The sequence below is a fragment of the Somniosus microcephalus genome, chromosome 5 (assembly GCF_052327205.1).
Source record: "Somniosus microcephalus isolate GS21.2 chromosome 5, FLI_Smic_1.0, whole genome shotgun sequence".
NCBI lineage: Eukaryota > Metazoa > Chordata > Chondrichthyes > Squaliformes > Somniosidae > Somniosus > Somniosus microcephalus.
The window spans coordinates 193,176,720-193,190,492 of record NC_140991.1 but is presented as its reverse complement, the minus strand read 5'-3'; the positions used below and the strand labels follow the sequence as shown (position 1 = coordinate 193,190,492).

General features: G+C 50.0%; 1 protein-coding gene across 1 annotated transcript in view; it reads right to left on the bottom strand.

Annotated features, from left to right (window-relative positions):
- LOC147117497 (ubiquitin-conjugating enzyme E2 E2) overlaps positions 1-13,773 on the bottom strand; it is a 554,464-nt gene that overhangs the window by 385,606 nt on the left and 155,085 nt on the right. The window lies entirely within an intron of this gene.

The window sequence follows — 13,773 nt, the reverse complement described above, 5'->3', positions numbered from 1 at the left end:
CCGGTCAGTTTAACATCAGTGGTGGGTAAAGTTTTAGAAACAATAATCAAGGAAAAATTAACGGGTAGTTGGAGAGGTTTAAGTTAATTAAGGAGAGCCAACACAGATTTGTAAAAGGCAGATCATGTTTGACTAATCTAATTGAATTTTTTGATGAAGTAAGAGAGAGGATTAATGAAGGGATTGCAATGGATGTTGTCTACATGGATTTTTGGAAGGCGTTTGGGGGATCTTAGCTACAAGGACAGGTTGGAGAAGCTGGATTTGTTTTCATTAGAGTAAAGGAGGTTGAGGGGTGATTTGATAAAGGTGTATAAGATTATAACGGGTTTGGATAGGCTAGACGGGGAAAGGCTGTTCCCACTAGTTGATGGTACAAGGACTAGGGGACACAGATTTTAGGTTTTGGGCAAGAGATACAGAGGGGATGTGAGGAAAAGCTTTTTTAGGCAGCGAGTGGTGAGGACCTGGAACTCGCTGCCGACGGAAGTGGTGGAAGCAGACACACTCAATGTTTTCAAGGGGAGACTGGATAGGCACTTGAGGGAAATAAACTTGCAGGACTACGGGGATAGAGTGGGGAATGGGACTGACTGGATTGCTCTACAGAGAGCCAGTATGGACTCGATGGGCCGAATGGCCTCCTTCTGTGCCATTATGACTCTATGCTCTCAGGCTGCAAGTCTGGTTGCAGGAGGTGGCAGAGTTCTGTGACCACCTCCTTGGTGAAGTGTAGCCTCCTAATACACTGCTCCTCACTTAAGTGGATATATGAGAAGTACTCTCGGAAGACCCTCCTGTTGAGAGCCCTCCTGGGCCTCCGCCTCCTCCCTCTATGCGCAACTCCTCACCTACTTTGCTGCCTCCGCTCCCTCTCCCTAAGATACTCGAGCACGAGGGGGGACTGCAAGTACAGCCCCCATGACTGTGAGTAGATGTTGTGGGCAGACGCCTTTAAATAAGAATGAAGGCGTTCTCCACTTGCAGCAACACTCCCTGTTACCTTAGAATCTTGAAAGAAGTGAATAAAGCTGGTGGAGTTGCAAAAAGTTGCACAGAGCCAGTCAAACTGCAGAAACATGTCAAGTGCAAGTTGTTACTGATGATCCCTTAAAATACCATTGCTGGAGCCTCCTTCCTGCTTGTCAACGCTTGCTCAGGTCATCGTACTTAAGGCTTGCCAGTAAGTGGAGTGGCGCACTTGAAACTCACAGATTGGGCGTCAAGTGAGTGTTGCATACTCACTGATGTCACGCTCTGCATAATTTACATATTCGTAGTGAGCATGGACATTGGTAGCACTACCGGCCATGCGAAAATGGCGGCTGCCGCAGGACCCATTGGGAACGGGCGGATGAGGGGCAGCTACCATTTTTTCACCTGAATCTGGCAGTAACGGGTGGCGCTAAACCCCCGAATTTCTAGGCCATAATTTTTTTTTAAATGGCCTTTCCACACAACATTATTAGCAATGGGTTTAGTTATCAGGATAAATAACTCATTAGCTCTAGAGCTCTGAATCATCAGACTGAGTTGCATTTGTAGTTAGTCCATGTTCATCATTCGTAAATTTTACTAGAGAAAAAAAATCACGGCAATGAATTGGATCTAATTCCTTGTTGACATTTTGGTTTACAAAATTAGGAATATTTATTTCTTAAGTTTTATTACGTGTACTGATTTGTGTATTTTTGTAAATCTATCATGATTTTATTTTTAAGTCCTTTTTAAGTTTTAGATTTAAGGTTTGGAATGGGGGCAACATGCCCTCTGCAGGTCCCACGCAGCCGGCAAGCCAGCTTTTAAATAGAAAAAACACGCATGCGTGGAATTTTGAATGGCCCGCGCAGCCTGTTAAAGAGGCCATGCAGGCCAAAAAAAAATTAGAGGGAACATTGGAAGGGGGTCGGGAAACCCTGGAGAACGGGTTTCCTGCATGCTCTTCCAAATTTAATGGTAGGTCCTGATTAGCATTTCAAAGCACCGATTCCTACCCGCAGCCAGGCAGATGTAGGCCTGCAGCACTAGGCCGCATAGAGGAGGGAGGGAGGGATCGGTGGGTGGTAGTAGTCGGGGGCCAGAGGACAAATGGGAACTGGAGGATCATCGGGGTGGGGGTGTCGGGGGCCGGAGGAACATCGAGGGTGTGCGGGGGGGTGGGGGGGCTGGGAAGGAGATCGGAGGCCTCGGGAGGGGAGGTCGGTGGGGAGATCAGAAGCCTTGTGGGCAGGATTAGAGGTCTCGGGGAGAGGATCGGAGGCCTGTGGGGCGGGGGTGGGGGTCTGATCGCGGTGGGTGGGTGAGGCAGGGACGCTGGATCCAGGAGAAAAGTGTAAAGGCACTTACCTCCTGGATCCAGCAGTCCTCACCTTCTTGTCTTGCTACTTGTCCTCTGTTAAAATTGGAGGTGGGCAGGTTGGAGGTGGGTTGGGATTGGGATTCAGATTTTTAACTCTTTAACCTCCCACCTGACCCTCAACCCACCTGTTTTTTGGGGTTAAAATGCCCTCCCAAGTGTCTATTAGTAGTGATTGTATATGCTTTAATATATTTTAAATGTTTTCATGGGTATGTGTCTTTTTTTAAAAAGCTATTTAATTGAATAAATATTACTATTACTGAATGACTATCATAATGCCTGTCAAATAATTAGTAATTAAAAAAAAATCATTCTGGGGATATGAGCATAGCTACCAAGGCCAGCATTTATTGTTCATCCCTAGTTGTACTTGGGAGGATGCTGGTGAACCTTATTCTTGAACTGCTGCAGTCTATGTGGTGAATGTACTCCCGCAGTGCTGTTTGGTAGAGAGTTCCAGGAATTTGACCCTGTGACCATGCAGGAACAGCGATATTTTTCAAGTCGAGATGATGTGTGACTTGAAGGTGATGTTGGTGTTCCCATGCATCTGCTGTCCTTATCCATCTAGGTGTGGAGATCGCAGGTTTGGAACTGAAGCTATTTATATGAAGTGGATTTCTTTATCAATTGCATATAAAAGAAATTGTCGAGTTGTCATGCATTTGTAATTTGTCAATTGTCATGCACTTATGTCTGCAAAACTTAGTGGTAGCACAAAATGGGTGATAGCGAATAGGCAGTCCATTTTATACCCGACCAATTTTCTTTTCCATTCATGTTCCAATTCGCCATCACCTATCTTGTGCTATAACTGAACACCGATTTCAAATCCAATACTTTTTTTGGTGACTTATTTACAATGAGAAAGAAAGACGTGCATTTATATAGCGCCTTTCACGACTACCGGACGTCTCAAAGCGCTTTACAGCCGATGAAGTACTATTTGAAGCGGAGTCACTGTTGTAACATGGGAAACGTGGCAGCCAATTTGTGCTCAGCAAGGTCCCACAAACAGCAATGTGATAATGGCCAGATAATCTGTTTTTGTTATATTGGATTAATGAGGGATAAATATTGGCCAGGACACCGGGGATAGCTCCCCTGCTCTTCTTTGAAATAGTGCCATGGGATCTTTTACATCCACCTGAGAGAGCAGACGGGGCCTCGGTTTAATGTCTCATCCAAAAGACGGCACTTCCAACAGTGCAGCATTCCCTCAGCACTGCACTGTCAGCCTAGCTTTAATTACTCAAGTCCCTGGATTGGGACTATGAACCCACAAACTTCTGACTCAGAGGCAAGTGTGCTAACCACTGAGCCACAGCTGACACTAGATCAGATATTGTTGACAAACTTTCTGGTTACTGATAAATTCCCAGATTTTTCCAGATTGGTGGATCAGTACAAATAATTTCTTGCCTTAAAAGAACAAGAATTCTTTCTGCTCCCAGTGGATCCAAAGAGGAGTGGATGTCACGCTTTTGGCGTCATCACGCACATTGATGTACACACATAACATGTGCAATGATGTCACTAGGGCAAGTGTGTTCCAGGACCTAATTTTCAGTGCCAAATTTTGGTATTGAAGCAACTTTAGTGCCTGGCTTTGTTGACAGAATTGCTGCAACTAAATACAGTAGCTTAATACACAATTTAGTGATTTCACTACAATTTTATGCAAATAGCTTTGTTTTGTATTTGATATGGAACTTTAAGCAAACAGTTCTATAATACTCTGGAGAGGCAACAATGATTCAGTGGTCCTCATCATACTCTACAGTTATGCAAACATCACAGAGTTATCTCATGACCTATAAATAGTAAAACTTAAAATACACTGGCCTAGAAATTCAGTTGTTTGCGCCAGCCGGTAGCGTCTTAGGAGGAGGAGATGTTGGGCGCTAGGCGGCTAGCGGCCGGGCGCAGCGCGATCTGCGCCTCTCCCCAACTTCACTAAAGATTTAGCGGCGGCGCAAAGTCTTTGCGCGCGCTCAGCTGCGCGCGCAGATCCTGACGTCATTTCCTCGTGCAACGCCCTTTGTGCGCCCCAAACCAGAAATTCAGTGGCGACACCCTATTGTGCGCCTGGCGCCCCTAGCGACTGGTAGAGGGGAACGGTTCTCAGTCGATGCGGGGCGCGGGGGGCGCAAATTAAAGGGCACTCCTCCTGCAGTAGAAAAGGCAGCCATTTTGCAGCACTCCTTTTTGAGAGACGGATCTTTGCAGAGAGACAAAGGTAGAGAGCTTTCTGCTTTGGCTCAACACTCGGACAGGTACTTGTGGCTTCAGGCCACAGCTTTCCAATTGTCTTTACCTTCAGTGTCATATCATTGTTTGCAAACATATAATGGGGGCTGCAATGGGTGCAAACGCTGGCCTTCTCCATTGCATTCAAAGGGCTCACAGACGCCGTGAGAGAGTGGCAGTCATGGCCAGACGGAGAGGGGGCAACAGGCGTCGGCAAAGGAGGCCTTACCCACCCAGGGTATACCGCCAGCAGTTCTCCTATCTGAACATGTCTGACGAGCAGTGTGTTCGGAGGCTGCGATTCCGAAGGGCGGTGGTCACTGAGATCTGCCACCTGCTTGGCGGTGATCTGCAGCCACATCTGAGGAGCAGGACGTCTCTGTCGGTGGCAGTGAAGGTGACGGTGGCTCTCAACTTCTATGCCACCGGCTCCTTCCAATCCGCTACTGGGGACATTTCCAACATCTCCCAGTTCGCCGTGCATTGCTGCATCCGCCAGGTGACCAATGCCCTTTTCAGAAGGAGACGTCAGTTCATCTCCTTCTCCATGGCCCTTGTCAAGCAGCAACAGCGTGCAATGGGCTTTGCAGCATTAGCGGGCTTCCCCATGGTGCAGGGCGCCATTGACTGCACGCATGTGGCTTTGCGGGCACCTCTGGAGAATGCCGAGGATTACCGCAACCGGAAGGGCTACCATTCGCTTAACGTCCAGCTGGTGTGTGACCACAGGCAGCTCATCCTAGCTGTCAATGCCCGCTTCCCAGGCAGCAGCCACAATGCCTTCATCCTGCGCCAGACTTCTGTGGCAGACATGTTCCAGACCCAGCCTCACCCACGAGGATGGCTTCTCGGGGACAAAGGCTATCCTTTGTGTACCTGGCTGATGACCTCGCTCCGTGCGCCCAGCACCCCTGCTGAAGAGGGATACAATGCCAGCCATCAAGCAACCAGGAACATCATTGAGCAAACAATCGGCGTCCTGAAGCAACGGTTCCGCTGTCTGGATCGTTCCGGTGGAGCCCTACAATATTCGCCGGAGCGAGTCTCCTATTTCGTTGTCGTGTGCTGCATGCTGCACAACCTGGCTATCCGCAGGACTCAGCCACTGCCACCAGAGATTGGAGGACCACCTGAGGAGGAGGAGGAGGAGGAGGAGGAGGAGGACCAGCACAGGAGGGAGGCAGAAAGTGCAAGGGCCGCCCGTCGGCGGCTTATTGAACGTCGGTTCTAGGCCCCCTCTCAGGGAATGGCTTGTGCCAATGTCACCAGATGAATGTAGCCGCTCCACAAGCCCTCAGCCGAGCAGGGCAACCAAGACTTGCAAAATAAAGCATGGGCAGTGCGATTTAAGAACATTTATTACTTGGAAACCTCTGCCCTTCCCACATTACAAACTAATGGAGAGCAGCCCCCTCCAAAAACACAAACCGAACAGTCTCGGCCTTACAAAAAAAAGAAAGACACCAGTCTCGGCCTTACAAAAACACAACTGCACCAGTCTCGGCCTTTCAACAAACACAAAGCATTTGGCCAAACCTTCTACTTTTTGCCCTGCGAGGGTGATGCCTTTCGCATCCGTGACTGGCCTCTGCCCGCCCTGCTGCTCCTCCTCAATGGGACCCCAGTGGCTGCAGCAAGGCTGGGGGAAGGCTGCTGAGGGTCAGATGGCGAGACGGCAGATGCCCTTGGGGGTCGGCCTGCACCAGCTCTGGCCCTGGAGGGGCCGGCTGCTGACTGCTCCAACTCTGCTTGGGCGGCAGCAGTCTGTCCAGCGGCTGGTGGCAGCTGCAATGGCGGAGTGGCAGTGTCTGCTGTAGGAATGGTGCCAACCTGACAGATTGCAGGTACTCCCTGGTCGCCTGAGACATTGGCACTCGCACAGGCCAGCACTGCAGCATGCGCAGCAAACTGCTGAAGAACAGCCTGCTGCGCTGCTGCTGCGCGGCGAGTGCCCTGGCGATGCCTGGCCGATCCAGCGAGGGTGGCAGCAGTTAGTGCCCGTGTGGCCCTGGTCTGTGTCCGCATGACATCAGCCAGTGAATGGACAGCACGACTGAGCACTTGGCTAGAAGCCGCCTGTGCTGCCGCGAAGTCCTGCAGACTCCTGGCCTGTGCTGCACTGAATTGTTCCAGACTCCTGGCCTGTGCTGCACTGAATTGTTGCAGACTCCTGGCCTGTGCTGCTCCGAATTCCTGCACACTCCTTGACAGAGACTCTATGGAGTCAGGCATCCTTGCCACTGCAGCCATGAGCTCAGTGTGCCTGCGCTCAGCCTGGACGGCCATTTCCTCCAGGAGCCGCACCGCCTCTGCGCTCACCGTCGCAGGACTGGAGGCCGCACTCACCCTCTGGGGAGAAGTCCGCCGAGCATCCCCACCCCTCCCGCGTTGCTGCAGGCCGCTGGGCCCCGGAGCTTCACTCTCCTCCGACCCTTCCCCCCGGCTCCCCTCCAGGGAAGACGTGTCCCCATCATCGCCATGGGCTGCCTCGGCTGAGGGTGGCACTGATGGGCCGGCTTCCTCTTCCTCCTCCTCGAATTCTGAATCGCTGACAGTGGCAGCTTGAGGGCCCGCCTCCTCACCTGGCAATTCACCATCTGAATGCAGGGAGGCACAAGAGTTGCTTTAGAGTGAGGACAGGGCGGCAGCGAGGGAGGCATGAGTGCTGCCATGCACTGCATTGGTCGGACAGTGGCAAAGGATGCTGATCTGAGGCGCAAGTGGAAAGAGAGAGGTCAAAAAGGTGATGCCCTTACCATTGGGGCCCAGAACAGGGTCGGCATCTCCACTGGCGACGGGGCCAATCAGCCGTCCTGCCATAATGCGCTCCACACGCTGGCCGAGGTCGGAGAGCTCTTTGAGGTCAGGACGGCCTCCCCCGGTCTCACGCTGGTTCCTCCTGTTGTGCGCCACCTTGGCCTGCAAGAGAAAGGACGGCCTCTAAGTACAGTGTGAAGCCCTGATCTTGTCTGCACTGCCTCCCATGGTGGACTGGCCCTGACAGTGTGAAGCCCTGATCTTGTCTGCACTGCCTCCCATGGTGGACTGGCCCTGACAGTGTGAAGCCCTGATCTTGTCTGCACTGCCTCCCATGGTGGACTGGCCCTGACAGTGTGAAGCCCTGATCTTGGCTGTACTGCCTCCCATGGTCGAATAGCTTGTACAGTGTGTAAAGTGCTGAATGTGCAAGTGCTTTTCATGACAGTCCCATAGCTGCTGGATGAGGGCTGGCCATTAGGGCTTTCAGGTCCCTTTGCCCATAAACTGAGGTGCACATGCAGGGATGAGGAGGACACTGGAAAGGGTACTCACCCTGACAACCCAAGTGAGGTCGTTGAACTTTTTCCGGCATTGCACAGGAGTCCTGGCAACCACGCTGTTGGAGGTCACCCTGTTTGACACCTCCCTCCAGGCTTTCCGGTAGGCGCTGGGCAGCGGCCTCCTGCCACCTTCAGGGAACAGAACATGGCGCCGGTGCTCCACTCCGCCAACCAGCACCCTCCGGTCACCCTCGCTGAAGCACTGCGCTCTCTCCCTGGTCTCCTCCATAGCCCTGGGCGTTGCACAGATGAAGCAGAAGTGGTCAGGCCTAGCTTGAGGGCTGCAGTGTGCAGGGCGTGGCAGGCAAACAAATCCACCCTCCCCCTTTAAGAGCTGACTGGCGCCAGAGTGTCTGCCGTCAATGAGCAACTCGCTGCACCTGCGCTGCGCCCGCCCTCGGGGGTATCGCCCCGGACCGCCGGCTTAGCGCCTAATGATAGTCGTGCATCGCCTGTTTTAGCGCAGCAGCAACCTCTTGGGGCGATGCGACTGAATATCGGCGAAGGTGGTGCGAACTTGCACTGGGCGCAAACTTTAGCGGCCGCCCGACTGTAGCGCCCCGAACATGGCTATACTGAATTTCTAGGCCACTGTCTTGTATCTGTTTCAATTGCACTGTGCTACTTGTCCTCTAAATACATGTAATTTACAAACATTCATAATCCTATTGGTTTATTATTAAAATATAGTGTGTATTTATGCATATAGTAACAGTAGTGTGTTTAATGTATTTGTTGTACTTGTATCATATCAAAATGTTCGTCACACTTGCAACTCACTGGCTTAAATATCATTTACAAAACAGCAATATTGCAATTTAAAAGGTAAAGAACCATTATAAAAAAAAATCAAAAAAGCAAGCCATTATTTTACTAACCTTGTTGGTCTAACAAAAGCAGTTGCCAATCTAGAGCTTCTGGAGACCAATGAAAAATTCCCTCGTGTTCAATTAAGGAAGCCGTGCCATGATTGCTGCTTCTCAGGTTTTCTGTACAATCAACTTCCCCGTCTAAAAGCAGTTAGACTCTTAATAACTTGAAGATGTGCACTCACCCTCTGCCTCCCATCCCTTGCAGTGTAGGCTTGCGCACTACCAATGCATAGTGCTGGGAAAATGGTGCAAATGGAGTATAACTGCAATAAAAACAGAAAATGCTGGAGGAACTCAGCAGGTCAGGCAGGATCTGTGAAGAGAGAAACAGAGTTAACGTTTCAGGTCGATGACCTTTTGTCAGAACTGAAAAAAAGCAGGAAATGGAACAGATTTTAAAGCAAGTTTAGGGGCTGGGAATTGGGGGAGGGGATGAAAGAACAAAAGGGAAGGTCTGTGATAGGATGGAAGGCAGGAGAAGTAAAGAGGCATTAAGAGATATTCGAGGCAAAAGGAGATGGTAATAGGACAGGTTAAGAAACAGGATGGCTCTAGACAGGGTGTAAATTGCATTGGCAGAATGAAAGACAGCTGCCTGTGGGAGAGAAGAACAAAAGGCACAAACAAAAAGTGTGCATAAAAAATATATATATGATAGGGGCCAAGGTTATGATCTGAAATTGTTGAACTCTATGTTGAGACCAGAAGGCTGTAAAGTGCCTAATCGAAAGATGAGGTGCTGTTCCTCGAGCTTACGCTGAGCTTCTGTGGAATAATGCAAGAGGCTGAGGATGGTGAGGTCTGAGTGGGAGTGGAGCAGTGAATTAAAGTGACAGGCGACCGGAAGCTCAGGGTCCACCTTACGGACTGAACGGAGGTGTTCGGCAAAGCGGTCACCCAATCGGCGTTTGGTCTCCCCAATGTAGAGGAGACTGCATCGTGAGCAGCGAATACAGTATACTAAATTGCAAGAAGTACAAGTAAATCGCTGCTTCACCTGGAAGGGGCGTTTGGGGCCCTGGACAGTGGGAAGGGGGGCGGTATAAAGGCATGTGTTGCATCTCCTGCGCTTTCACGGGAAGGTGCCGGGCGAAGGGGAAGGGGTGCTGGGGGTGATAGAGGAGTGGACTAGGGTGTCGCGGAGGGAGCGGTCCCTACGGAATGCTGAAAGGGGAGGTGAGGGGAAGATGCGTTTGGTGGTGGGATCACACTGGAGGTGGCGGAAAAAGCAGAGGATGATCCGTTGAATGTGGAGGCTGGTCGGGTGAAAGGTGAGGACAAGGGGAACTCTATCGTGGTTCCGGGAGGGAGGGGCAGGGGTGAGGGCAGAAGTGTGGGAGATGAAACGGACACGGTCGAGGGCCGTGTCAACCACTGTAGAGGGGAATCCTCGGTTGAGGAAAAAGGAAGACATGTCGGAAGCACTGGTATGGAAGGTGGCATCGTCAGAGCAGATGCGACGGAGACGGAGAAACTGGGAGAATGGGATAGAGTCCTACAGGAGGCGGGGTGGGAGGAAGTGTAGTCCAGGTAGCTGTGGGAGTCAGTGGGTTTGCAGTGAATGTTTGTGAATAACCTATCCCCAGAGATGGAGATGGAGAAGTCGAGGAAGGGAAGGGAAGAATCGGAGATGGACCATGTGAAGGTGAGGGAAGGGTGGAAATTGGAAGCAAAGTGAATGAAATTATCTCGTTCAGGGCGAGAGCAGGAAACGGCACAGATACAGTCATCAATGTACCGGAAAAAGAGGTGAGGGAGAGGACCCAAGTAGGACTGGAACAAAGAGTGTTCCACATACCCCATGAAAAGGCAGGCATAGCTAGGACCCATGTGGGTACCCATGGCAACTCCTTTGATTTGGAGGAAATGAGTGGAGTCAAAGGAGAAGTTGTTCAATGTGAGAACAAGTTCAGCCAGGTGGAGGAGGGTGGTGGTGGATGGGGACTGGTTGGGCCTCTGTTCAAGGAAGAAGCGGAGCACCCTCAGGCCATCCTGGTGGGGGATGGAGGTGTAGAGGGATTGGATGTCCATAGTGAAAAGGAGGCGGTTGGGGCCAGGAAATTGGAAACTGTTAAAGTGGCGGAGGGCGTCGGAAGAGTCGCAGATGTAGGTGGGAAGAGACTGGACAAGGGGAGAAATAATAGAGTTGAGATTGGAAGAGATAAGTTCCGTGGGGCAAGAACAGGCTGAAATGATGGGTCTACCAGGGCAGTCCTGTTTGTGGATCTTGGGAAGGAGGTAGAAGCGGGCTGTACGGGATTGGGGAACTATGAGGTTGGCGGCCGTGGGGGGAAGATCTCCAGAGGAGATGAGGTCAGTGACAGTCTTGGAAACAGTGGCTTGATGTTCGGTAGTGGGGTCATCATCCACTTACAGCCTTCTGGTCTTAACATAGAGTTCAACAATTTCTGATCATAACCTCGGCCCCTGTCATATATATTTTTTTTATCCACACCCTTCGAGTATAACTGCAGGCTTGATTGCTGGCCTTACTGCTGGATGCTGTTCTCCAACTGGGGCTAAAAATGAATGTTAGCTTGCTGGAAGAAAAATAGCCATATGTTTTCCAGCCTTTCTGTTGGCCTTCCCATACCCTCGCTCTGAAGAGGCCATTGGGACAAGACCCAACTTTGCTTCTTTGGGTGCTCTGCAAAATGGGCGTCCAACTGCAGGACTAGAAGCAATTGTGATGAGAGGTCCAGCTTTGCCTCCTCTAGCCTAATTTACATGGCACGTCAGATATGCTCCTATTGTAGGTGGAGACCCACCTTCACTCCCCTGGATATCCTGGAAATCTCAGGACAACACAATGGATTGAAGTCCCTTTTTTGTGACCTTTGCGCATGAGGACTGGGCACAAAAGTCAGAAAAATCAGTTGCTAGATTTCTACTCTGGTCAATTCATTTTTTGGTCTTGAATGGATAGGCCACATTATAAACACAATTCCACCTGAGTAGCTGACAGCTTTCCTCAAGGCAGCCCCTTTACGCCCATCAAGAATTGTGGCTCCTTGTTTTTATATAACACATTGGATGTTGTTATAAAACAGTGAATCCTCTGATTGATCATGAGCAAAGCTATGGGTCATCCACTAATTCTTACATAATTCTAAACCTCTTCCAGCATTCGTGTGTTCGGTGCTTATTTACTTGCATTATTATTGCAAGCAAAATAAATCCTCAATTGGGCTATGTATTTAAATATGGGGCCTGATAATCCTGTCCCTGATATTTGAGTAACGCTCAGAGTTTCCAGATGCTACAGAGAAGACCTGTTACATCGAGTCTCCACTCCCTTTATCTTGCCATGTGATTTCCAGAGCTTCCCGAGAGAGAGAGAGACCTTGAACTACAACAGGCACAAGACCAGAGCAGCTGTAAAAATGAGGTGGCAGGCAGCACTCTGGACCCTCTCACCTCAGCTTTCTCGCCTTGTGACGACAAAGTGTGTCCATTTGAGAAGCACCTCAAGAAGATAGCATTAGGCCTTGTGCCTGGGACTCCCTCAGACAGAGGATCTATGGGGCCAAGGACAAGGCATGAGATGCTACCTTCTTTTGCAACTTCTTCGTGGATCTTCAGGCCTGGCTGCTATCCTTCTGCAGCTGCAAGACTCAGATTGTGTTCCCACCCATTTTCTACCGCAAAGCCCTTCCGGGAAGTCTGCGCTGGGTGGGAGGATGTAACTGAGTCATGCAACAAACCAAATTTGGGAGCTCTGAGGCCTGGATAGGCACAATGACTTTGGCCTTATTGCTTCTGTCCAGCGCAAGGACGAAGGGTGGGGGAGGAGGAGGAGGAGAGGTCAAGTTTTCTTTCTCTGGCATCCAAAATTAATGCAACTTAAATATTTTCCAAATGATCTCAGATCGCTGTAAGCTGGGATGGTAAATTGAGTTAAAAGAACAATTTGGATTATCAGTAAATATAAATACTTCAGCCACTTTCATAATGGCTGGATTTGTTTCCGGTTCTTGTATGTTAAACTTGGCTTACGGCTGCTGCATACCCTTGGTAAGCACTGATGTAGGAATAGGAGTAGGCCACTCAGCCCCTTGAGCCTGTTTGACAATTTAACTCCATTTACCCACCTTGGTTCTATATCCCTTAATACCCTCGCCTAACAAAAATCTAACAATCTCAGTTTTGAAATTTTCAGTTGCCCTAGCATCAACAGTTTTTTGGGGAAGAGTTCGAGATTTCTACTACCCTTTGTGTGAAGAAGTGCCTCCTGACATCACTCCTGAATGCCCAACTCTAATTTTAAGGTTAAGCCCCTTTGTTCTGGACACCCCTACCAGAGGAAATAGTGGCCTAGAAATTGGGCCACTCACCACCACCCATTTGCGCCGCTGTCCTTGCGAAAAATGGCGGCTGTCACTCTAGCGCCCTTCTCTGGCGCAGGACTCGGCGGCCGCCATTTTGGTGAGGGCCTTCGCGCTGCCGATAGCAGCATTGGCCCTGGAAATGTAAATGGAAAGAGGATGACGCCGGCTTACCGTCACCTCAGCGAACTTTGACCTGAGTTCAGCGCTGGGTCCTAAGCTCGCTCTGAAAACAGAGTATTCAGCAGACTAATAGAGTCGCTGTCGGCACCTCTTAAAGGGACACACACATCTTTCAGGTAAGTTTGCATTTAAGCTTTTGGACTGGATTTTTTTAATTTTATTGAAGTAATGGTTTGGTGCAAAACATGTTAAGTTTTTTTAAGTGTGCTGGCAGTGCTGCTGGATGCTTGCAAGGCCTTGAATGGTAAAGGAAGGCCTTTGAGAAGATGGAAAATGCTGGAGACACAGCAGATCAGGCAGCATCCATGGAGAGAGAAACAGAGTTCACATCTCAGATCGAGATGCTGTCTGACCTGCTGAATATTTCCAGCATTTTATGCTTTTATTTCAGCTTTACAGCATCCGCTCGCAGAGGGAAGAGGATGATGCAGAAGAGAAAGACGCCGAAGAGAAGGAAACAGAAG